Source organism: Equus asinus, chromosome 13 (genome assembly GCF_041296235.1).
Source record: "Equus asinus isolate D_3611 breed Donkey chromosome 13, EquAss-T2T_v2, whole genome shotgun sequence".
NCBI lineage: Eukaryota > Metazoa > Chordata > Mammalia > Perissodactyla > Equidae > Equus > Equus asinus.
The window spans coordinates 4,570,955-4,596,197 of NC_091802.1; the positions used below are offsets into that span (position 1 = coordinate 4,570,955).

The 25,243-nt window shown below is 43.0% G+C and overlaps 1 long non-coding RNA gene across 1 annotated transcript; it reads left to right on the plus strand.

Annotated features, from left to right (window-relative positions):
- The first annotated feature begins 37 nt into the window (after positions 1 to 37).
- Positions 38 to 12,078, plus strand: LOC123276080 (uncharacterized). The gene is made up of 3 exons (XR_011493547.1): positions 38 to 153; positions 5,443 to 5,534; positions 10,245 to 12,078. It is a non-coding gene; the product is annotated as an uncharacterized lncRNA (long non-coding RNA).
- The last annotated feature ends 13,165 nt before the right edge of the window (positions 12,079 to 25,243 follow it).

Here is a 25,243-nt window from a genome sequence, read left to right on the forward strand (position 1 = left end):
CTCGGCCCTCCCCCGCCCGAACCCTGTTCCGTGGACCTGTTTCCATGGCAACCTCCTCCACCCATCTCTATGACTTGCTTGTTAGCCTGAAAGGTTCCAAAGGCAAGTTTAAAGTTTCCTTGGGCAGAGGCAGGTCTGCTAGACGACTTGGAGGTAAGGGAGCTACCAGCATCTGGCGGAGGGGGACGGGGAGGTGGAAGCCTTGTGCTAATGAACGAGAGAAAACCTGGTGCCAGAGTTCCTGGAGGAAGAATGGGCAGGAAAGATGTGGGTCTAAAGGCAGAAAGAAGCGAAGTGCTGGTTCGGACTTTACTGTGCATAATCATTCACTCTGAGTCCCTCAGAGTCTGATTCTGAGACTCTCAGGTAGGAAAAAAGAACAACATCCAACAGCAGGTTGTTTATAAGAGACACAAAACAAAGACACATAAAACCTCTGAAAATAAAAGGGTAGACAAACATATTCCAGGTGTTCCTGTTATCTACTGCTGTGTTGACAAACCACCTAAAAATTTAATGGTTTTAAAGAACAACCATTTTATTATGCTCACGGATTCTGTGGGTCAGGAATTTGGAAGGAGAATAGTGGACATGGCTCTTCTCTGCTCCATTGTGTCCAGAGCCTCAGTTAAGATGATTTGATAGCAGGACGGGTCCACTTCCAAGATGGCTTCTTCACTCACGTGTCTCACATGTGGGCTGAGATGACTTAAGGAAGAGCTCAGCTTGGATTTGACCAGAGTGCCTACGTGTAGCCTTTTCAGCATGAAGGACTCGGGTGGTTGGACTTTTTACATTTCAGCTCCAAGCTTCAAGAAAAGGTGTTCTAGTGAACAAGGGAGAAGCTCTATGACTGATTATGACATAGCTTTGGAAGTCACGTATCATCATTTCTGTCATACTCTTGGGCAAAGCAGTCATAAGTCTGTGCAGAATCAAGTGGAAGCAAATGTAGACTCCATCTGTTGATGGGAGGAGTGTCAGAAATTCGTTTTTTTTTTTTTTTTGAGTATTCTTTCTTTTTAAAGATTGGCACCTGAACTAACAACTGTTGCCAATCTTTTTTTTTTCTGCTTTATCTCCCCAAATCCCCCCAGTACACAGTTGTATATCTTAGTTGCATGTCCTTTTAGTTGTGTCATGTGGGACGCCACCTCAACATGGCCTGACGAGCAGTGCCATGTCTGCGCCCAGGATCTGAACCAGCGAAACCCTAGGCTGCTGCAGCAGAGTGCATGGACTTAACCACTCGGCCACGGGGCCCGCCCCAGAGTATTCTTTTTTTTAAGTATGCTTTTTTTTTTTTCCCATGGGGAAGATTCGCCCTGAGCTAACATCTGTGCCAATCTTCCTCTATTTTGTATGTGGGATGTTGCCACAGCATGGCTTGATGAGTGGTGTGTAGGTCCACAGCCAGGATCCAACCGGTGAACCCTGGGCTGCCAAAGTGGAGCGTGTGAACTTAACCACTCCGCCACAGGTCTGGCCCCAGAGAATCTTAATATTACCACATTGGGCAAATTTGAACAAAAAGAGAGTTGAATAGTATGTTGGTCTTTGATACGTCAACTTGGCTAGGCTACAGTCTCCTGCCATTCGATGAAACACTAATCTAGGTCCGATTCAATCAGTTGAGAGGCCTTGAAAGCAGAGTTGAGGCTTCTCTGATGAAGAAGACACTCTGTAGACCAAGCTTCCAGCCTGCCTTTCCTGAAAGACTGCCCTGGATTTTGATCTTGCCTAGTCAACCTCCACCAATGAGTAAGACAATTCCTTGCAAAAAACCTCCTAGTATATATGTCCTACTGGTTCTGCTTCTATGGCTGAACACTGACTACTACTGGTAGTAATCCTATTAACTGACAAAAAGGAATTTTAAAAGGTCACAAAGGGATAAATAAGCATGGTATGCACTCATAAAAAGAAAAATTGAAAGAGGAGATATATCCTCATAAATATATGTCCCTAACAACAAGCCCTCAAAAAATACCAAGCAATAACTGATATAACTGCAGGGAGCAAAATATAAATTAATAACTGAAGCTGGAAACTTTGCTACATCCTTTAGAGCACACTGTGCACGGCTGCTAGGATGCCCCTTCAGGGCTGGAGCACCTGTTCCCCCAGGTGCCAGTGTGTTTGGCCACTGATGGCTCACAACTAAATACCTCCATGGGAATTGTCCTGGTTGCAGGAAGCTGTCTCTTGCAGGTTTCGTCTCCTCCACAGGGGCAGTCCACATCCGGTGGTGCTCACTGCAGGGGTTCAAAGGCCTGGCTCCCTTGCTTCAACTTGCAACCTCACTAAAGGGCCATCCTGGTTTGAGTTCCCTGTAGGATCAAATGAGGCCTCTGTGGCAATCGTACAGCATTTCAACCCCCCTTACATCACTCCTTTGTTAGTATTTTTCTAGAGAACAACACCCCTGCATGCTATTCTCCGTCTCAGAATCTGTTTTCAGGGCATCTGTCCTGTGACAGTTGGTAGCAGCAGTGGTCCTAGGAAAGCAGACTCTAAAATGGGATTTTAGCACTGGATCACCAGTCAGCTTGCTGGCAGTGGGGACCCTGTCTCTTGTGACTGGTGGAGTACTGATAGCACACGTCAGGCTACAGCAGCATAATCATTAAAACTGTCACTGGTGTCGAACTGGGATGGGATGTTGACGGAAGGGAATGCATAGGTGGGTGCTATATCGCAGGTCTTTATGAGATTGAGGGAAGTGACAATTTTAAGGACTATGGAATTGAATAGATATTAGTGAGACCTCTTGACAAGGAAAGGCTGAGTGTGATTAATTGCCAATTTAAGGGAAAGTGTGAAAATCAGAGGGCTTCTTGAAGCCCAATGGCAAAATGTACAAGTAGCATAACTTCAGATAAGGTTGAATTCTCAACTCCATAAAGTTTGCTATGCCAAGGTTAGGACCTTGTTTGGAAAGAAGTAGAACCCTGAGACTCAGGATGGTGATATTTGGATTGAAGCAAGCAAACACCTTGAAACACCAATCTCTAAATTCTCTGGGCCTGCAAAAGTGGCCCACTCCTCCCAGTCTTGCTTGAAGATGATGCAGCCAGAGGCCTCTACTTTGCAATAAAACCTGTGCCCCTCTCAGGATCTACTTTTCCCCACCTTCCTGACCACTAACCAATTACTAGGGTTAAGTTACCAAAAAACACAACAGGGGAAAAGCTGGGCCTGATGAGGGAGGAAGAGGACCATCCCCTGAAGTTGCTGCAGCCCCCAGCCAATCTGTATCTGCAGGAGAGGGTTTGGGTCTGGATCCTGGGAATGCTGCATCAAGGAGGGCAGAACATATAGTGAGTACTGGAGAGTTTATTGAAAAGGAGCACATGCATATACGGTCAATTAATGTTCAATAAAGGAGCCAAGAATGTAAAGTGGGGAAAAGACAGTTTCTTCAATAAAAGGTGTTGGGGAAACTGGACCATTGTCTTACAACATACACAAAAATTAACTGAAAGTGGATTAAAGACTTGAACATAAGACCTGAAACCATAAGATTCCTGGAAGAAAACATAGGAAATAAGTTCCTTGACATAGGTGTTGGCAATGATTTTTTGAATCTGACACTGAAAGAAAAAATAAACAAGTGGGACTCCATCAAACTAAAAAGCTTCTTCACGAAAAACAAAACAATCAACAAAATGAAAAGGCAATTTATGGAAAGGGAGAAAATATTTGCAAACCACATTTCTGATAAGGGATTAATATCCAAAATATATAAGGAACTCATACAACTCAATAGCAGAAAAACAAATAACCCAGTTAAAAAACAGGAAAAGAATCTGAATAGTCATTTTTCCAAAGGAGACATTCAAATGGCCAACAGGTACATGAAAAGGTGCTCAACATCACTAATCATCAGGGAAATGCAAATGAAAACCACAGTGAGATATCACCTCACACCTGTTACAATGGCCATTATAAAAAAAGACAAGAGGTAAGAAGCGTTGGCAAGGATGTGGAGAAAAGAGAACCATAGTCCATTGTTGGTGGGAATGTGAATTGGAGCAGCCACTATGGAAAACTGTGTGGAGATTCCTCAAAAAATTAACGCTTAGAACTACTATCTGATCCAGCAATTCCAGTTCTGGGTATCTATCTGAAGGAAACAAAAACACCAACTGAAAAAGATATCTGCACTCCCATATTCATGGCAGCATTATTTACAATAGCCAGGACATGGAAGGAACCTAAGTGTCCATTAATGGATGAATGGATAAAAAGATGTGGTGAAATATACACAATGGAATATTATTCAGCCATAAAAAGAATGAAATCTTGTCATTTGTGACAACATGGATGGACCTTCAGGGCATTATCCTAAGTGAAATAAGTCAGACAGAGAAAGACAAATACTGTATGATTTCACTTATATGTTAAATTAAAAAAAAAAAAACACCCAAAACTGAATTCATAGATACAGAGAATAGATTGGTGGTTGCCAGAGGCAGAGAGGTGAGGACAGGGTGGGTGAAATGGGTGAAAGTGGTCAAAAGGTACAAAATTCTAGTTATAAAATACTATGTCCTGGGATGTAATGTATAGCATAGTGACTATAGCTAATAATACTGTACTGCATATTTGAAAGTTGCTAAGAGAGTAGATCTTAAAAGTTCTCATCACAAGAAAAAAAATTGTAACTTTGTGAAGTGATGGATGTTAACTAGATTTATTGTGGTGATCATTTCACAATATATACAAATATTGAATCATTCTGTTGTACACCTGAAACTAATATAATATTATGTGTCAATTATATCTCAATTAAAAAAAATAAATAAAATGCTGCTTTATTATAAAAAAATAAAAGAAAAGGAGCAAAGTCCTGTGATACAGGATTTAAACACTCTGGCAAGGATGCCGGGAGATTGTGCTAACACACTCCTGGAAGGACATTTGGAGGGTAGGAGAAATAGATGGCTCCACACTCAGCGGAAACGCTAGAATTGCTTGGCAAAAGCTGAAAGAAGAGTTTATGTAAGGCTAGAAAATGTACCAGCCAACTGTGCTTCATTGGAAAGCCTGGAAGACCCTCTGTTGAGATAAATACTGTGCTGGGAAGGGCACCAGCATCACTGAGAAGTTCAGAGGTGACTGTCCTCTGCCGGCTGAGGCTGACAGTAGGGGATTTGTTCCAGAACAAGGGCGGCACTTGACTTTCAGAAACGAGGAGAGCTCAGTGAGCATAGTGAGCAGTGAGATCAAAGTGGAAGCAGGGAGGGGGAGAGTGGAGGGAGTGCTTTATCTTCCAAGAGTTATGGAGACAATTAATAGAACATGGTGTCTCTGTAGACACAAGATGTATGGGCAGACAACAGGCAGTAGTGCTCAATCTAGACAATCAAATGAAATAAAGAATGGATGATCAAGAGGCTGACATTAATAAAATGTCACAATCTTTTGCCCCATTTCCAGACCCTGGTCACTTTTCAGACCCAGAACCCATTGACTGAAGAAGCCAAATTTCCAGAAAGAAGGACCCTGCAACATCACATCCAGTACATGTGGTAATGATTTTCCCAGCCCTTTCCGCGAAGGGACATATGGCTATTTACTCAGGTACACTGAGAACAGGGGAGTACCAACAAGTTTCAAGGCTATACTTAGTGACCGGAAGCATCACTGTGATCTCTGTGTTAGAACGGAGGAATATGGGAGCCAGGTAATAAATGGAGGTCTGTCTCAAGGAAGGTCTGCAGTTTCACTGTCCCGTCTGGTGGTAGTTTCCCAAGACCTTGAATGCACAATTGAAATAAATGTACTTATAGTTGGCAAGTCAAATTGGTTCCTTGGCCTGTAGGGTAAAAGCTATCACAATGGGGAAGACCAAGTGGATTACTCTGAAACTGCCTCTCTACCCCATTCCTGTCTAAGATATAAATAAAAAAGAGCATCACATCCCAGAGAGAAAGGCAGAGATTCTTAATGACCCAAGTAGTACAGGGTGGTGGTCTGCGTCATATCCCCATTTAATTCAACAGTTGGGCCCCTCCAAAAACCAGATGGATGTTGGAGGATGACAGTGATTTACTGTAAGAATCAAAGAAGAAGTTATTCCCATTGCTTTTCTAGAACAGATTAAGACAGCTTCAAGTGCTTGGTATTCAGCCATTGATCTGGCAAATTGTTCACCTACCAGATGAGCAAGAAGTGGCAGGCATGTTGGAGGCCCTGGTAAAACACCAGCACCACAGAAGTTGGAGGTAAACCCTACAAAGTTTCAGGGGACTGCCAGAGTAGTAAAGTTTTTGGGAGTCCAGTGCTATGGGGCACGTCAGGAGTTCCCTCCAATGTAGAGGACAAGTTATTGTGCCTCACACTCCCACCTCTTAAGAAGGAAACACCATACTTCATAGAACTCTTTGGATTCTGAAAGTGAATATTCCAACTGGCAAGCTGTTCCAACCCATCTACTACATGACACGGAAGGCTGTCAGCTCTGAGTGGGGCACAAGACAGGGAGAGGCTCGGCAACAGGTCCAGGCTGCAGGATAGGCAGCCTGCCACGTGGGCCAGATGACCCAGTAGACCTTATAGTATTAGAGGTATCTGGGCTGGAAAAGAGACCATGTGGCATTGATGGCAAGCCACACTGTGAGAATCACAACACAGACCTCTGGAATTGTGGAATAGGATCTCGTCATCTTCAACATAGAATTATACACCATTCGAAAATCAGCTACTGGCATGACACCAGGTTTGGAAAAGATTGAACATTTGACCATGAGACATCATGTGAACTGCTTGTCAGGAGCTGGGGTTTTTCAGACTCTCTAATTCATAAGGTTTGGTGAGTCTAACATTAATCAATAAAAAAGATGGACTTTTACGTCTGAGTTTGGCAATGCTTTAGTATAGGTTTTATTATTATTGAGGTATGGTAAACGCAACAGATCAAGAGATGACTGCCAATGAAAGGGTAGTTTGCAATACTCACAGATCCCAAGTTGAAGAGGGTCATGCCGTGCCACAGGAGCCACATGAAGTGCCAGGGTTGGTCAGGCGGCAGAGAGAGGGGGGAACTGTGTGTGAGAGCCTTTATTGTGGTTTCCTTGGGAAGGAACAGGTGATGCAGGGTAAGAGGGTTTAGGATTGGCTGGTTGGAATAATTTAGGTGGGCTCTTGGGCATTGGAGCTTTCCCTAGTTGTCTGGTGGCTGCCCTGGGGTGATTAGGGCAGGTGCATAGCAGCCAGGAGATAAAAAAGGTGGTTGGGGGTGTGGGCTCTGGACTGACTGGTTTGCATTTGAAAAGCATATTGTTTATGATCTCTAGGAATTGGCTAACCCTGGGAGGAACAGTCCCTCAAGGGTCAGCAAGGCCCCAGATGTCAAAGCATCAGAACACAGAAGATGAAAGACATGGTTGATACAGGGCAAAAGTAGGACCAAAGGGCACAAGTAAGCTGTGCAGGCAGGTGGTCCAGATCTTCATGTAATCCGACAGTGATGCACAGAAACACCTCCCTCACTGCATGGCCCATGTGATGGTGGGGGACTTATTACCAGCTACTGAAGGAAAAAAAGGCCCAACGTTTGTTAATGGATGAGTTGGTTTGAGATGTGGGGGCTAGTCGAAAATAGACTGCTCCTGAATTATGTCCCAATTAGGCATGGCCTTGAAGGACTTTCATGAGAGGATATTGCCCCAGTAGACAGAGCTTCTGGTGGTACACCTGGTCATCAGTTTTGTATGGAAAGAGAAGTAGACAGAGGTAAGGATATACCCAGGCTCATGGGCAATGATGACTAGCTTGGATGGTTAGTCAAGGGCCTAGAAGATTGAAATATCGGAAACAAGGAGGTCTGGGGGAAGAGGCAAGTGGATGAATCCATAAGAGGGGGTATGGAATGTGACAATCTTTGCATCACATGTTAATGTTCACCAGAGAGGATCCACTACAGGAGAGGCAGTGAACCACCAAGTATTCAGAAAGACTTGTCCAGTTGTCATCAGCAAATCGTTGATGTTGCCACCCTAGTTCTGGCACAATGCAGGCATGAACAGAGTACCCATGGAAGCAGGAATGGAGGCTATGCATGGGTGTATCTCCAAGAGCTCCCATTCACCAAGGCTGATCTAACTATTGCTGCTTTAAACATCCAACCTACCAGTGAGAGAGAATAATGCTGACCACCTGCTCTATCACCATCCCTTGAGGAGCCCGTCAAGCTATTTGGGGGTCCCATGTAACATGCCTATTACATGGAGAGTGTAAAGAGGCCAGGAACGGAGCACCCTAAACAGGGGAAAAACCAGGATTTGGGTCTCAATTCTGCCTTAGGCTCCTCATGTGATCTCAAGTGAGTCACTCAACACCTCTAAGCTCCCGTTTTCTAAATTGTAAAATGAAGAGAAAAATGTTATTCATGCTGCTTAATCTCATAGGTCTTTTAGGAGGATCAAACAGGATTCTGGAGTCAATCAATTATGGCACAGAGAGCGCAAGAATTGGAAAACCATCATCATACCAAAGTTGAGTCAGGCAAGAGTATCTTTACTATGATGGGAAAATGGTGGTTTTCCAACTCTAGCACTGAGTGGCAAGCAATAGATATTTATTTTCCATAGTTCTGGAGTCTGGAAGTCCAAGATCAAGGCAAAGGCAGATTTGGAGTCTGTTGAGGACCTGCTTCCTAGCTCACAGCCGACCTTCTTCTCACTGTGTGTATCTCCCCATAGATAGCTTATTAGCTACAGGGAGGGAAATGGTGATTATATATTCTAGAAATCAGACAAAACCTTGATCAGTTGATCAAAACTGACATTCAGTGGGGGATGGATGGACATTCTGTGCCGCCAAATATGAAACACTGAACTAGATACAGGATCATTTAGTATTTCAACTGAGAGAGAATGACCTGAATCTAATCATGAGAAAATGATAGATAACTGTGGAATGTTCTTTTACAAAATGAGGAGTGTGAGGAATCTGTATACTAGAAAAATGCTCAAGTCATAAACCGCAAAGACAGGCGATAAAAGTATTTCAGATTAAAGGAAGGTAAAGATACTTCATAATAAATGGCATAACTGAGTATAGACTAGATCCTGTAATGAAGAGGCCAAGAGGATATTTGAATCATTTGAAAAATTACACAAAGGACAGCAGAGTAGATAGAAGTATTGTATCAAGATTAAAATTGCAGAAGTTGATAATAGTACTGTGATTATATTAGAGGGTATCTTAATTCTTAGGAAAATCCCTCGGAAGTATTTAGGGATAAATGGCCATACCATATGTAACTTTATCTCACATAATTCAGGGAAAAATGTTATGTGTTTGTGTATCTACATCCTGAGGAAGAAATTAGGCAGGCACAAACAGTAAAGAAAATGGAGAAAAATAAGTGAATCTGGGCCAAGATTATATTAGTATTCTTTGCACTATCCTTATTCTTGCAAACTTTCCGTTGCCTAATATCTTGTTAATGCATTCCTAGATGCTTCAACATTTTTTTTTTCATTCTTTTACTTTTCTGGGAAAGATTTTCAGTCTTATATCCAAAGAAAAAGTGAAAGAATGGAAAGAAAAATAGGAACCTAGGCACACATAAATAAGATACTGTCTGTGCAAACACTTTATGGAGAAAATAAGACAATGATTTTGAAAAATATTAAAGATTATCTAAATAATGGAGAGCAAAGCTTATATGGTAAACATTTTAATGAGCCCTTTAGTTCATCAAAACAACACAAAGAGATTGTAATCAAAATCTCTCCTATCCTCACACGATGGCTACAAATAGAAGGGTTTTAGGGTAGGACAGGGCAATGCTTCTCCAACAAGATGTCTTCAGTCCCCTCACTGTGGTGCTGGTCCTCAGGGACGAAATTCGATGGAGCTCTAGGGAGAAAGAGATGCAGCCTCAGCCCAACTCCCGGGAGCACCAGGGCCCAAGGCCACCTCCCAGTGGGGAAGTGAGAGACCAGGGAGGTGAGGAAAATGGGCACGTACTGTTTCCTGGCCTGTGCTGAGGTGAGGGGTCCCTCACAGTAATAAGACAGATCCAATCCACACATTTTCTTCCATGTTATAGGTTGAGAGCGTTGGTCTCATTTATGGGTGAGGAAACAGAGCGTCATAGAGAGAATGTGACTTAGCCAAGACCACCAGTGAGCAGGGGCAGAACTGGGCCTGGAACCCTTGGGTTCTGTCACCAGGGTACGCCCTCAGCAGCTCAAAGGAAGTTTTGAGGTGCTTAACCCTTCCTCCAGGTTGTTTTTCAGAGCTATGTCAGGAAGAGACACCAGCGTCAACTGGCCTGAACCAGATCGAGCCCCACTGCAAGGGAAGCACCTACGCAGATGACCTGAAGATGACCAGAAAATGCCCTTTTCCTCATTTTAACACTGTAATCTCTGCCCTAGGAGGAGCCTAGGCCTTATTAGCATAACATGAGATGTATGTGGGATCCTGTTCTCAGACTGAGCCTGTGCCAGCTAATACGTCTCTACACATGATGACAAAACTGCCCTTTTAAATATTCATTATTTAAGGACCTGCTTCCCTTTGTTTGGGGAACCACGACTCTGGAAATGATTCCACATGGTCTCCTATTTGCTGCAACTAAACTCTCCTCTGTGTGGCAACTACTTCTGGTGGAAAATCGATTTTGACTCGCCCTGAAGTGAACTCCTTTTGGTCTGGTAGCACCCCTTTTCCCAAGCAGCCACTCATCTGCGTTCTGTCACTCTTGATTAGTTTGCACTTTGTAGAATTTTAAAAAATAGGCATCATCATACAGTATGTACTATTTTCTGCCCAGTCTCTTTCACTCAGCATAATTATTTTGAGATTTATCTATTTGTTCTGATATCAGTCCTGATATCAGTTCCCCTACATGAAACCCAGCATATGTGGGATTAAAATGAAAGCACTCATTCCCTGCTTACTCTCTGGCTTCCTGGCTCCAGAATCCACTATCCTCCATGGAGACAGACACAGCCAAGGACAACCACCTGGACTCGTTATCTCCTTCTCCTCCTCCCCACAAAGAGATACAGGCTGGTGGGAAAGCGGCTTACCAGCAAGGTCATGGGCTCCCTTCTCTCTGCAAGCGTCTCAGGGCCAAAGACAGGCTGGTGGAAAAGCTCTGACCAGCAAGGCCATATGCTCCCCCTCCCCTACCTAAAACCCCAAATAAAAACCCTTCCTTTTAGCTTTTCGGGGAGTTTGGGATTTCAGCATTGGCTGCCCTCTCCCCTTGCTCAGGGCTATGCAATAATAAAGTCCTACTTTCTTCCACTACACCCGGTGTCTGAGATTGGCTTGCTGCACAATGGGTGAGCGAACTCGCTGCAGGTTCGATATCAGTTCCTATGTCGATAGTTTGGCCCAGCATAGTATTGTGTGGATATACTATAGTTGTTTGTGCAGTCATCTGCTGATGGACATCTGTGGTGTTTCTAATTTTTGTGTGTTTGAAATAAAGTTGTGTTAAAGAGAAAATCACAGCCCCAAAATGGCATCACCTGTGCTAAAGCCCATGACACGAAACTGAGATTTAATACCTAACCTAACTGCAGTTTAGACCTGCCCCAGAAATGTATTTTTTTTTTTTTAAAATTCCTCCTTCTTTATTTCCTTTTTTTGCTTTTAAAGGAAGATTAGCCCTGAGCTACCATCTGTTGCCAGTCTTCCTCTTTCTTTTTCTCCCTAAAGCCCCTGTGCATAGTTGTATATCCTAGTTGCAAGTCATTCTAGTTCCCCTGTGTGGGATGCTGCCACAGCATGGCCTCATGAGCGGTGTGTAGGTCTGTGCCCAGGATCCCAACCTGAGAACCCCAGCCCCGGAAGCCGAGTGTGGGAACTTAACCACTATGCCACTGGGCTGGCCCCAGAAAGGTAATTTTAATCAACCAGTCTGGAATTTTCTGGTCGGTGCCAATAAGGTTATCTGTCACGTGGCTCCCCTAATCCCCCAGAAGAAGAAGATAAAACCCCTGCGTCCCTTCCCTCAAAGAGAAGACGTCCTGGCCCCAATACTCCTTTCTTTTGTTTGCTGATAACTTCCTTGCTCCATCTTCATTTCTATAAAAACCTTCCGTTTTGTATAACTCCTGAGTAGCTCTCTACTTGCTGGAAGGCATGCTGCCCATTCATGAATCACTTAATAAAGACAATTAGATCTTTAAACTTACTAGCTTGAACTTTGTTTTTTAACAGTTGCTATAGACATTCCTGGAGAAGTCATGATATGGACACACACTCTCATTTCCCTTGGTTAATACCTAGGTCTGGAATGGCCAGATCACATGGTAGGTCTATGTTCAACTTTTTATGACACTGTAAGACTGTTCCCCAAAGGGGTTGTGTCATTTTACTCTCCCCCAACAGCATATGAGCTATCCAGCTCCACTGGTGAGGATTCTTAATTCTAGCTGTTGTATTTGCAGCATTTTCTTATTTGTTTTTGCAGAATCACAATGAGTAAAGGCTATTTGCGTTACATAAAACGAATTAAATTTGCCTTGGTGATAATTTAAAAAGTGAAATAAAAAATAGAACTCATCCGTAGTCATACCACTCTATTTTTATGTATTTTCCTTTAGAATTTTTCAGGTATATGCTCAGGAACACACCCTCTATTTAGGAACTACCATAAATAAGCAATTACCCTACTGTTAGATATTTGTGTTGTTTTTTATTTTTAAGTAAACATTTAATTTCACATCCAGTTGTAAAAAATATCGAGAGATCCCGTGTACCCTTTACCCAGTTTTCGCCAATGGTAACATCTTACAAAACTATAGATCAGTGTGACAGCCTGGAGAGAGGGAAGGACATTGATACAGTCAGGATACAGAACAGTAACATCACTGCAAGGAACCCATGTTTGTCCTTTTATAGCCACGCTCACTTCCCTTCCGAAGCCACCCCCACCTTAACCCCTGGCAACCACTTATTTGTTCTTCCGTTTCTATGTATTTATCATTTCATGAATTCTACATAAGCCAAATCATACAGTATGTACTCTTTTGTGATTAGCTTTTTCCATCAGGGTAATTTTCTGGAGATCCATCCAGGTTGTCGCTTGTATCAGTTTTCATTGCTGAGTTTTTCAGAAACTGCCAAACTGATTTCCACAGGGGCTGTGCCATTTTCCATTCCCACCAGCAATGTGTGAGTGATCCAGTTTCTCTGCCTCCTTGCCAGCTTTTGGTGTGGTAACTTTTAAATTTTAGCCATTCTAATGGATGTGCAGTGATATCTCATTGTGGTTTCAGTTTGTGTTTTCCTAGTGGCTGATGATGTTGAACGTCTTTCCAATTGCTTATTGGACTCTGTATATCCTCTTCAAGAAAGCTCTCAAATCAATATCTTAATTTACACATCAAGGAGCTAGAAAAGGAAAAACTAAACCCAAAGTTAGAAAAAGACAGAGGGGGCCGGCCTCATGGGTGAGTGGTTAAGTTCTCATCCTCCGCTGCGGCGGCCCAGGGTTTCACTGGTTCAGATCCTGGGCGCGGACACGGCACTGCTCATCAGGCCGTGCTGAGGTGGCGTCCCACGTGCCACAACTAGAAGGACCTGCAACTAAGATATACAACTATGTACCAGGGGGGATTCGGGGAGATAAAGCAGGAAAAAAAAAAAAAAAAGATTGGCCATAGTTGTTAGCTCGGGTGCCAATCTTAAAAAAAAAAAAAGAAAAAGACAGAAATAATGAAGATTAAAGCAGATGTAACACAGGAAATAAGGAATAGGAAACGTAAATAGGAAAACAGTAGACCCACAAAATAAAAAGTTTGAAAAGACCAACAATATTGACAAAACTTCAAAGTAGAGACATTGCTATAGGCCTTACCTAAAGAAAAAGGATCACACGGGAATACCGTGATCAAGATATGGCTGCAAATTCACGCAGATGAAATGGAAAATTCAATTCCAGTGATTCCTCATGTGGCCGGCAGGGGGCGCACGGCCACCACAGTGAACGCAGAACTCCCTGCGGCGCCTCGGAGGCCACAGGAGGGCGCGCGAACCCGCCGTTGCTGAAGTGCGTACGGCGCATGCGTCTTCCGCTCGCGCATTCGCGCGCGGCGTGCGCGGAGACGAAGAGCGTCGCGTCCGGGGCTCTAACGGCTGAGCGGGGGTCCTTGTCCCCGCCTTCTCCAAGGACATCTTTCTTAAGTAGCGAGTGCAGCAGCTTTCATTTTCTGGAATGTTCCTGTGTGTTTTATTCTTTACATTCTCATTTAATATTTTATCAAGACTTAATTTACAACAATACTCATTCATTGAACGTCATAATCATAATGTGAAGGAGTATTTTGTAAAATTCGGAGAAAGGAGAAGCGCAGACAGTGGTGAAAGGAATGGGCAAAATATCAAAATATCGGTTCCTTCCAGGCCGAAATGAGTACGAAGTGAAAGGGGGAATGAGTGCACCCGTGGCATGCTTCTGTCAAATTTTGGTTTCATTTTTTCCTGTAACATTAAAGTAGTTGAAAACAGATTGAAAAATTGTAGAGATGTTAAAAATAACATCATTTTTGGTTTATACCAGAAGGAAATTTAGCTTTGATGGAAGCGAACTCATCAATAATATTTTTAAAATTTACTTCCTAAATTATCTCATTTCCACTTGACATAATTCCCATCTTTGACATTTCTCATGATCCACTGCCAATCTGAAATAATTGTTCGTTAACTTCAGCTTTCTCTCTTGTAGGACCCCATTGTGACTGGTGGTGGTAAAAATTATCTATCAAGTCCACTTCTTAACGTGGAAAAGAACTCAGCAGATTTTGTTAATCACTTTATGGAGATTGAAACATTATCTTTTAAATTTTGATACCAGCGATTGCATTATCTGAGGAATTGACATTTAAAGTGAAACTGAAGCCTTATGAGGATGGGGTGGGGGTGTTGCGTGGGTGGTGGCGCGTGCAGAGATAACAGCAACGCTTGATCGTATTTGTGTAGTTCGAGAGATCAGTCAAAGATTGGTTACTGGAAAACTAGCGGCGCCATTATTTGAGATTGGAAACAAGAGGAAACGTGATTTTTGTTTGAGGAGGAAGTTAAGGGCTTCAGTTTGAAGTATGTTTCATTTTATCTTCCTGTAACACATGCAAATAGAGATTATACTGCAGGAATGAAATCTAGACGTGAGTTTTTACACATTGTCACCATAGAGATAACAATGGCAGAAACTGAAGCAGTTGAAGAAATGCGTGAGATTTCCAAGACAGTGTAGAGTCAAAGGAGAGCACAGGGGCTAGCCTGAGTCCTGGGATGTTTCTGCTAGAACTTGGGAGGAGAACCCTGCAAAGGGCACCGGCAAGAAGTGTTTGTAGTAGTTCGAAGACAGTTAGGAGCCTGAGATGTCAGAAGACCCTGGCAAAAAGAACAGTCTCGAAAGGAGATCACGGTCCAGTTATTCTCCGTTTCCAAGGTCCTATGTGTTGAGAGACCTGGGCATGGGGAGTGATTGTGAGAATGAGGCAGAAGGGGAGTACGGTAAGGGAAGGACCTCAGGTAATTGATCCGAGAGTGACAATCCAGGTAAAACCTAGGTCTGATGTGTACCCCTGAAGATGAATGTGTTTAGGAATTTGAGCTTCAGAAAAAAGCAGAGTGAGATTCAAATTCTAGCCACCTTGTAGTTTAGGGTGTAATTCTGTTGTATTCCCAAACCTCTCTGAATTGTTCTCTCATTTGTAAATGGGTAGCTAATCCGTTCATAACAAGTTTACTCTGAAGATTAAATAATCAAATATATGTAAAATCTCCATGCACATAGTCTCAATTAATACAGTTTTTAGGTCTTTTTCCTCTTTGGTGCACCTCAGGTACAAAGGGGTGAGTTAATCCTACTACTTACTACGGCATGTCATCATCATTCATGGATGCAGGGCGTGTAATTGTCAACAGTGTATTAGGAAGGACTCTGGTTCACAAATACCTCGTGTACAGAAGCTGTGAAGCGCAGGATGTTGCTGCTGATAATGGTTGTTGATATAAGGGAGGATTTCATCTACTGCATCACGAGGATGTCAGATGGAGCCAACTAAATTTCCCCTGCCCCCTTCGCTCTGTATTTTATGAGCTGGCTGCCCTTTGGAGATTGTGGGACACAGCAGCAGCACCAGGACCTGGGTTTACCTGCTGCTTTCCTGTGCGAGGGATTCCAGAGCGGGCCTGCACCATGGGAATCACTGCATCGGGCAACATAGGACAGTCCTTGAATTGTCCCTTCTCATCCGGAAAGAGATTCCAATGTTCTTGGGCAGAAATCTGAACTCATGGGACACAGAGCTGGGAGTCAGGCCTGAGGGACTGATGTTGTCTGATTCCCTCAGGTGGAAGAGTCAAGACGATTGGGGTGGGTCATGCTCAGAGGGTTGGAGCAGCAGAGAGGGAGGAGGTGTGAGGCTCCCGAGTACCAGGATGGGTGTTAGAGAGCCTGCACTAGTGCACCACACCAGGAACAGTTAACTCTGAGAAATCAGAGGACGGTTTCTCTGATCTGGAAGCCCGTGTCTAGGTGACATCCGTCAGAGTCTCCTAGAATTTAAGGCTGGGGAGGGAATTCACTAATACCTCTGAACAACAGGGCAAATTAAAGCATGCACCTGGGGCTTTTGTTTTCTTATCTGTAAAAAGGGGATATTAATATATTCCTCAGGAGCAGCAGTGGTCAAAGCTTCTGCGCTCCTACTCTGGAAGAGGGCCGCTTCCCTGGGTTTCTTAGAGCACTCTGAGTGTGCATGTGGTTTGGACAGGGGGCAGTCACCTTTAGGTGAAGGTTTGGGCATTCCTGACTGGTGTGTCTGGGAGTCGTGGCCGAGACTGGAATCCCCTTGGCTCCTTTCTCCTTGCCCAGCTTTGCCTGCTTAGTGCTCAGATGGTCGGTCTCTGAGCAAGAGCACAGAGGAAGACAGGTGGTGGCTGAGAGCAGGTGGTGGGTGAGCAGACACCTGTTCTCTCTCCTAAAATGACACTTCTGTCACTGAAATGGGCACGTTCTCCTCTTGGCCTTCAAAGTGGACCCTAGTGGTGTTCAAGGAGTGGAGCTTCAGTAAGTTTCAAAAGGCTCTCTGACACACAGCGGGTTGCAGATTGACCAAAAACTAGCCTCCTCCTCAGCGCTCACTCTGACTTGTTCCAGGCTCTGTTGAGGCTGCCTCGAACAGAGGGAATGTTCGAGTGTTGTCTTTTCCCCCAGACTAGGTTTGGTGGAGAAAACTTCCCTCAGTAACCGAGTTAGTGGCTGGAATGGGCTTAGGAGTGTGGTGCACACAGGATATTGGGGTGAGTGAGAGGTCTAGTTGAGGAGGCGACCTTCAGCAGGTGAGTGGGTCAGACCAGTGTCAGGGGCCGAGGTGGGTCCTCTGTAGAGTCAAGGGGAGCTCGAGGGCGGGCAGCAGCAAGTGTGCAGGGTGGGGCCAGTGAGGGCAATGAGGAATTATTTCTTTTTCCATTTTAAATTTGTTAAGGTTTTGATAGAATGTACTCGAACCTTTTGAAATCTCCAAAAGAAAAAAAGATAAGTAAAATTCCCCTCAGCACCATGTCTCAAACACCCTGTTCCCCCTTTGTGTGTGAACATTTATTCCAATTTGAAAACAGAAGCAATTTTGCTTGTGCATTAATGAGAAAGAGGATAGTTGTCTATTCACAAGAGCCAAGATATGGAAACAACCCAAATGTCCATTGACAGATGAATGGATAAAGGAAAAAAGGTAAATACCTAGATGGACTATTATTCAGCCTTTGAAAAGAAGGAAATCCTACCGTTTGTGACAGCATGGATGCACCCAGAAGACATTATGTGAAGTGAAATAAGCCAGTCTCAGAAAGAGAAATATCATACGAGTCCCTTTATATGAGGTATCTTAAATAGTCAAACTCACAGAAGCGGAGAATAGAATGGTGGCTGCCAGGGGCTGTAAGGAAGGGGAATGGGGGGTTGTTGTTCGTTGGGCGTACAATTTCAGTTACACGAGATGAATAAGTTCTAGAGATCTGCTGTACAATGATGCCTGTTAACAACGTGGTATTGTGCACTTAAAAATTTAGTAAGAGGGTACATCTCATGGCAAGTGTTCTCACCAAAAAAAAAAAAAAAAAAAGGACACAAGGAAACTTTTGGAGGTGACAGATATTTTTATTACCTTGTTTGTGGTGATAGTATCATGGGCATATGCGTATGTCCAAACTCACCAAATTGTACACATAAAACGCGCACAAAAATTCTCCGTATCACCATGTCTCAGACCACCCGGTTCCACCTTTGTATATAAACACTTAGTCCAGTTTGGAAACAGACAGAGTTTGTTGTGCATTGAGAGGGAGAACAGTAGGTGAATTGTAGGGTCCTGTGGTCATTTTTGAAGGACTGGAGAGACCTGAACCTATCGAGAGCCTTCTATTAATGTGTGAGCAGAGAGACAGGAGAAGGATCCGGGGGTGACACTAATAATCAGTGTTGTGAGGTCCCAGAGAAAACGAGAGGGAAAAGCCGCCCGATAACTCCAGAAGAGCCAGGCTGGGATTTTCCTTCACTACAGCGGTGCAGGAGGCTGGCTGGCCTCACGTCTGGTAATGAACACCTGAGTTGTGTAGAGACAAGCGGCCTCCCCTGATGCCCCAAGTTCTGTGTGGATCCCGTTCAGCCGCACAGAGTGTGGGACATTGCTTCAAGGTTACCTGACATTTTAATAAGGAACAGATTTCTCACTTGTCCTTATTGGATCAGTCGACATTACAAACAGTTATAAAATCGTTTTACAGATGAGGAGCCTGAGGTTCAAGCAGGTGAATGTTTTACCCATAGTCACACTTGGTGAGTGGCGGGTCAGGCATATTGTTTGCCTTGTGATGAGTCTGTAAAAGAAGGAAGGAAGAATTTAGTTATGAAATTTCAAGTAAAAAGTTTAAAATCACCAGCCAGGAAGTAAAAAACAGCATTTTATTGGATAATAAGTAGGTAATTTCACACCACACCTCATGTGACTCTCCTTTGTAGTGAGTCATTGTGTTCAGAGTATATCTAACTCTGTGAATATGTGTAAGAGGCAGACGCCAGGTCAAGAGAGAAGGATTTGGCTGGAAGCCCAAACACAGATGCCATCTGCGTACATAAAGTCCTCCTTCCCCGGCACTATCATGTTGATAAAATTTCCTTGGATGCTGGTAGGGATGGCCCCAGCTGTACCAGAATGTCTGTGACCTTCAAGGACGAAACTGTGGACTTCACCCAGGAAGAGTGGGCCTTGTCTGACAAAGGAAGCTGTATGGAGATGTGATGTTGGAGGACACCGCTCACCTGGTCTCTGTGGGTGAGTCCGTTAACATTCACTTATTAATTCAACAAATATCCCAAGTAGCTTCACTGTATCCCACTTCTCTCTCTCCATTCATATTCTTTCATAGCACTTAGAACTGTCTCAATGTCATTTTTTATTTCCTTATATCTAGTTTGCCACCCATTAGAATGCGGTCTTCCAGACGGTGATTTTATGTCTTTCTTACTGCAGGTTGAGATATTAGAGGACCTGTTGGCATCCGGGACTGTGGCTCCATGAAGTAGAGGGACGAAGGGACCTGGGCAAGAGATTAATTTGGGTGCTGGGGGCCAAGTACAGGACGCTGGGGGCGGGGTATCTTATAGGATTGGAGATTGAGGGTCTGTGGAGTCTGTGATTTGACGATATTAAAGAATTAACTGGGGTCAGCTCCACCTAATGGCTTTAGAAAATTGTTCAGAAGGAGAGGGATGGAGGGAAAAGGAAAAAATAAGAGGAGAGAAGATGAAGGGAACCTGTTATAACTGATTTTTCACAATGATGCCAAAATAATTCAATAGGGAAGGAAAGTCTTATTAACAAATGGTACTGAAATCCCTAGATATCCCTATGAAAGAAAATGCATGGTCTCTGCCTCGCACCACATAAATATTAATTTGAGGTGGCTCATAGACCTAAAAATGGCAGTCAAATTTATGAGGTTTCTGGAAAGAAAAGTTGCAGGATATCTTTTTGACTTACGGGTAGCAAAGAATTCTTTGGTCAGAATATGGTTAAAAAGAGTGATAAATTAGACAATATCAAATTTAAACTCTCTCTCTATTAAAAATGAATAAGTTGAGTAGGTGAGACACAGACTAGTAGCAAATATGCACATATATAATCGACAAATTAATTGTATGCAGTATATATGAAGAACTCCTACAACTCATTAGTAAAAGGAATAACAGTCCAATAAAACATGGGCAAAAGATGGAATAGACAGTTGATAAATGAAGATTTTTTAAAATGGCCAATAAACTCGCGGAAAACTTCTTACAATATTTTTTCTTTAAAAAAACAAAAAAAATTAATGGAATACCACTATGCATCCCCTAGAATTGCTAAAATTAAAAAGACTTATCATACCAAGTGTCGGCAATGACGTGGGCAGCTAGATCTCTTCCATACCCCTGCTCTGTTCTAGTTACTTTATAACTTTAACTGAAAGTTACTTTATAACTTTATAACTGAATAGCTTTATCCATCCTGTCACTTTCAACCTATTTGTGTCTTTGGATCTAAAGTAAGTCTCTTGTAGAGACTATGTAGGTTGGACATTTTTTTTAACCTGTTACGCCAATCTCTGTCTTTTCATTAGCTATTATAACCCATGTACATTTAAAATCATTACTAATAATGAGGGACTATTTCTGTCATTTGGCTGTTTGTTTTCTTTGTGCTCTATACCTTTTTTGTCCCTTATTTCCTATGTTACTGTCTCATTTTGTGTTTAGTTGACTTTTTATAGTGAAACATTTTAATTCCTTTCTCATTTCCTTTTGATTATATTCTGTAGCTCTTTTCTTTGTAGTTACATTTAGGACTACATTTAACATCCTAAAGGTGTAATTTGACTTTATGCCAGCTTAATTTCAATAGCCTACAACATTTCTGCTCCTAAACATTTCTCTCCCCACCTTATTTCAGTTATTCATGTCAGAAAATTACTTCTTTATACTTTTTGTGTCCAAAAACAAAGAATAGTAATTTTTATGTATTAGTCTCTTAAATCTTGTAGAAAACAAAAAATGGAGCTACAGACAAAAGTTACAATAATACTAGCTTTTATAATTGTCCATGTAATTTACCTTTTACCAGACATCTTTATTTCTTCACATCTTCATGTTACTGTCTAGTGTATTTTCATTTCAACCGGAAGGATTCCCTTATCATTTCTTTCAGGGCAGGTCTAGAGGAAACAAAATCCCTCAGATTTTAATTGTGAGTGTCTTAATTTCCCACCTATAAAGCACAGCTTTGCCAGATATAGGATTCTTGGTTGACAGTTTTTTCCCTTCAGCACTTTGACTATATCAATCCATTACCTTCTGCCTGCAAGGTTTCTGATGAGAAATCTGCTTGAAATCTTATTGAGGACCCTGTTATGGAACAAGTTATTTCTCTCATGCTACTTACAATAATCTGTCTTTGTCTCTGGCTTTCGATAGTTTGGTTGTAAAGTGTCTTGGTTCTCTTCCACTTTTCCTACTTGAAGTTTATTGAGCTTCTCTAATGTTTATATTCATGTCTTTCATCAATTTTGGAAGGTTTTCAACCATTTTTTTCTTCAAGTAACCTCTCTGCCCTTTCCTGCTCTCTTCTCCTTCTGGGACTCCCACAGTGCGTCTGTTGGTCCACTTGAAGGTGTCCGTGGGTCACCCCGGCTCTGTTCACTACTTTTCTTCAATCTTTTTTTCTTTCTGCTCCTTGGCCTTGATTATTTCAATTGTCCTATCCTAAAATTCAATGATTCTTTCTTCTGCCTGCTCAAATCTGCTTTTAAATCCTCTAGAGAATTTTCCATTTCAGTTATTGTCCTTTTCATCTCCTGAATGTCTTTTTGGTTCCTTTTCATGTTTTCTGTCTCTTTACCGATATTTCCATTTTGTTCATACATTGCTTCCTTGACTTTGCATCTTCTTTTAGCACTTTGGGATCTTTGAGATAGCTGTTTTAAAGGCTTTGGCTAGTAAGTTCACCCTCTGGTCTTTCTCAGGGATGGTTTCTCTTGATTTATTTTTTTCCATTAATTAATTTCCATTAATTTTTCAATTAATTTTCCATTAATTGGCCATACTGATACTGACCCTAATATCAGTTCCCCTACATTAAACCCAGCATATATGGAGTTAAAACCAAAACACTCTTTCCCTGCTTACTCCCTGGCTTTCTGGCTCCAGAATTCACTATCCTCCATGGAGACAGACACAGCCAAGGATAACCACCTGGATTCATTATCTCCTCCTCCTTCTCCCCACAAAGAGATATAGGCTGTTGGGAAAGCTGCTGACCAGCAAGGTCACAGGCTCCCTCCTCTCTGCAAGTGTCTCAAGGCCAAAGACAGGCTGCTGGGAAAGCTCCAACCAGCAAGGCCATATGCTCCCCCTCCCCTACCTAAAACCCCAAATAAAAACCCTTCCTTTTAGGTTTTTGGGGAGTTTGGGATTTCAGCATTAGCTGCCCTCTCTCTTTGCTCAGTGCTGTGCAATAATAAAATTCCTGCTTTCTTCCACCACACCCAGTGTCTGAGATTGGCTTGCTGCACAACCGGTGAGCAAACTCACTGCAGGTTCAATATAAATACTTTCCTTTCTTTGTACGCCTTGTGATTATTTTATTGAAAACTTGACATTTGAATATTATAAGGTGGTAACTCCAAGACTCAGATTCTTCCCTTTCTCAGGGTTTGCTGAGGTTTAATTCTCCTTGTTGTAGGGTTTCTCTCTGTCAGGAATCAGCCTGAGGTGTGAATTTAAAGTCTTCTGAGGTCTCTTCTGATCTTGCACCTTTTCCTGGTCACTCATGGTAACTTTTCAAATTCTCCTGTGTGTATGATTGCTTTCCAATGTCCTAGTCCTTAAATATCTGTGATCCAAAAGGGGAAAATAGGGAAAAATGAAGAAAATAATAAACAGGCACTGGCCCTTGAAATCTCCTAGAAGTCTCTTTACATGGAGGGGGTGGGGTTTGCAATGATAGTGGTTAGAATTGCAACATGGCTGCTCTCCTCTGTCTGCACCTCCATGATCAGAAGCAGGAATCAGCAATCAGAACACAGATCCCTGAGATTTGGAGGACAGGGCTTGTATGCCCACTCTGGCTCCTGCAAGCTGTGAGCTTGCTGCTCAAGGAACAAGGAGTGAGGCTGCATCCCAGCCTGCTGTGGGGGCTGCGGGTGGGTGATGGCTGGCTGGTACCTTGCTCGCTCTACTGTCCAAGCCTTTCCCTGGATGTTACAAGCCTTCAGTAGACTCCAGAGTTCCATACTAGTTACATTAGACAGCTTCTGCCAGTGCAGTTGTTGTCCAGGTAGAGAAACACCTTGTGCTTCCTACTCTGCCATCTTCCCTGTCGTTCCAGCAATATCATTTTAAGGGATCACTATTTCGGTCTCATCTGTGAAATCAAACAAGATATCCTGTATTGAAGGTATATAAAAAATAACGTTTAAAAAAACCTTTTGTGTGCTATGAATGTCTTATTTATGCCCCATCTATGTCAAAAGTAATGTAAATAGTTCAATTTTAATAAGCTAATGGTGGGTCACATCCCAGGGCCCACTTAGTACCCAGCCCATCCCCTCTGGGTCCGTGGGCTCTGCAGTGACTCTGGGTTCCAGACACATTCGGGAAGGTCAGCTGGGTCCCTCCTCAGTGGCGGACTCCACCATCAGGCCCTTGGCCTGGCTGTGATCCCTGGCTCCTTTGGGCTCTTCTGCAAAGGGTTGTCCTGTATACTGATGGCCTCCTTCAACCTGGCCTCATATTGGTGAATGACATCCCCTCCTCCCACATCACGGGCTCAGCAATCCACCACATCCAGTTGCAACATCAAGCTGCTGGGTGTGGCATTCAGGTGAGGTGAGGAAGCACTGCCAGGGGTCGAGGACTGGAAGCAGAGCTGCCAGCAAAAGCCTGCAGGCTGGAGAGGGCTGCCCAGGCAGCCTGGTTCCCAGGATGGTTGTGGATAGCCTGCAGTGATGAGAAAGGGAATATTCCCTATGGGGAAGAGAAGAAAACTGAAGACCCATGAGAGTATTTAAGGAGCCATGCCTCCTTACAACTACAACAGGACTAACTTCAGGATGTGACACAGGGCACAGAATGTGTCATAGTAAAGGAAGGCTACTAAAAATTTCAGAAAAAAATTAACGTATAACACGCTCATGGTACAAATTTAAATAGTTAACCTCAGGAAGTTTGGATTGGATTGTAAGCAATGCATTGAATGAATAAGTGGCCGAAAATGTGGACAATATGATGAGAAAGGCATATATTTCTGAATTCCACAAGAGCAAACAATGACAATCAGAAACTCTGGGTGAAAAACAGAAGTGTTCAGGAAAGGCATCCTCCAAATGCCCAACAAGGTGCAATGCTTGGGATTTTGAACAGATGGGAATGTAAGAAAGCGGACGCTCTATCGAGTCCCTGTGAGTTGTGTGTGGATCAAGATCTCAGAGCCAAAGAGAAGGAGATGCAATCATAGCACAAAGCTTGCTTATTCAGTGAACAACATTTGAACAATCACGATCAGGGGCCAGCCCGCTGGCGCAGCGGTGAAGTTTGCATGGCCCGGGGTTCGCCAGTTGGGATCCCGGGTGTGGACATGGCACTGCTTGGCAAGCCATGCTGTGGTAGGCGTCCCACATATAAAGTAGAGGAAGATGTTAGCTCAGGGCCAGTCTTCCTCAGCAAAAAGAGGAGGATTGGCAGCAGAAGTTAGCTTAGGGCTAATCTTCCTCAAAAAAAAAAAATCAATAAAAGTCCTTTAAATAATCATAATCATGTAAATATCACTTATGGCTTTCATCTTTCAAGGAATTCTTATTTCATGTTACAGAGTAAAACGTAAATGTTATCAGCCTTGAGAATGTGAAAGTATAGTTGACACATGGAGAAAGTAAATGGAATGGTAACGGTGTCCTTATTAACTGAGTAGGTGAGAGATACTGTCTGCTATTGAGGAGAGAAAAGAGATTTGATTACTTAACACTACAGGGTGGCCATAAGGTGATAAGATAGTAATCCTGCACAGCTGTCTTAAAGAGGGAGGAGAGTGTAGGAGAATAGCAGGAAATGCAAAATATGCTAAGTTCGGATCGCATATCTAAAAGAGAAAACAGTAAAATTTGAATATAGAGACAGACATCTTTAGAAACTTCTGTCTGGTGTGACCAGGGCCCTGAGAGACGT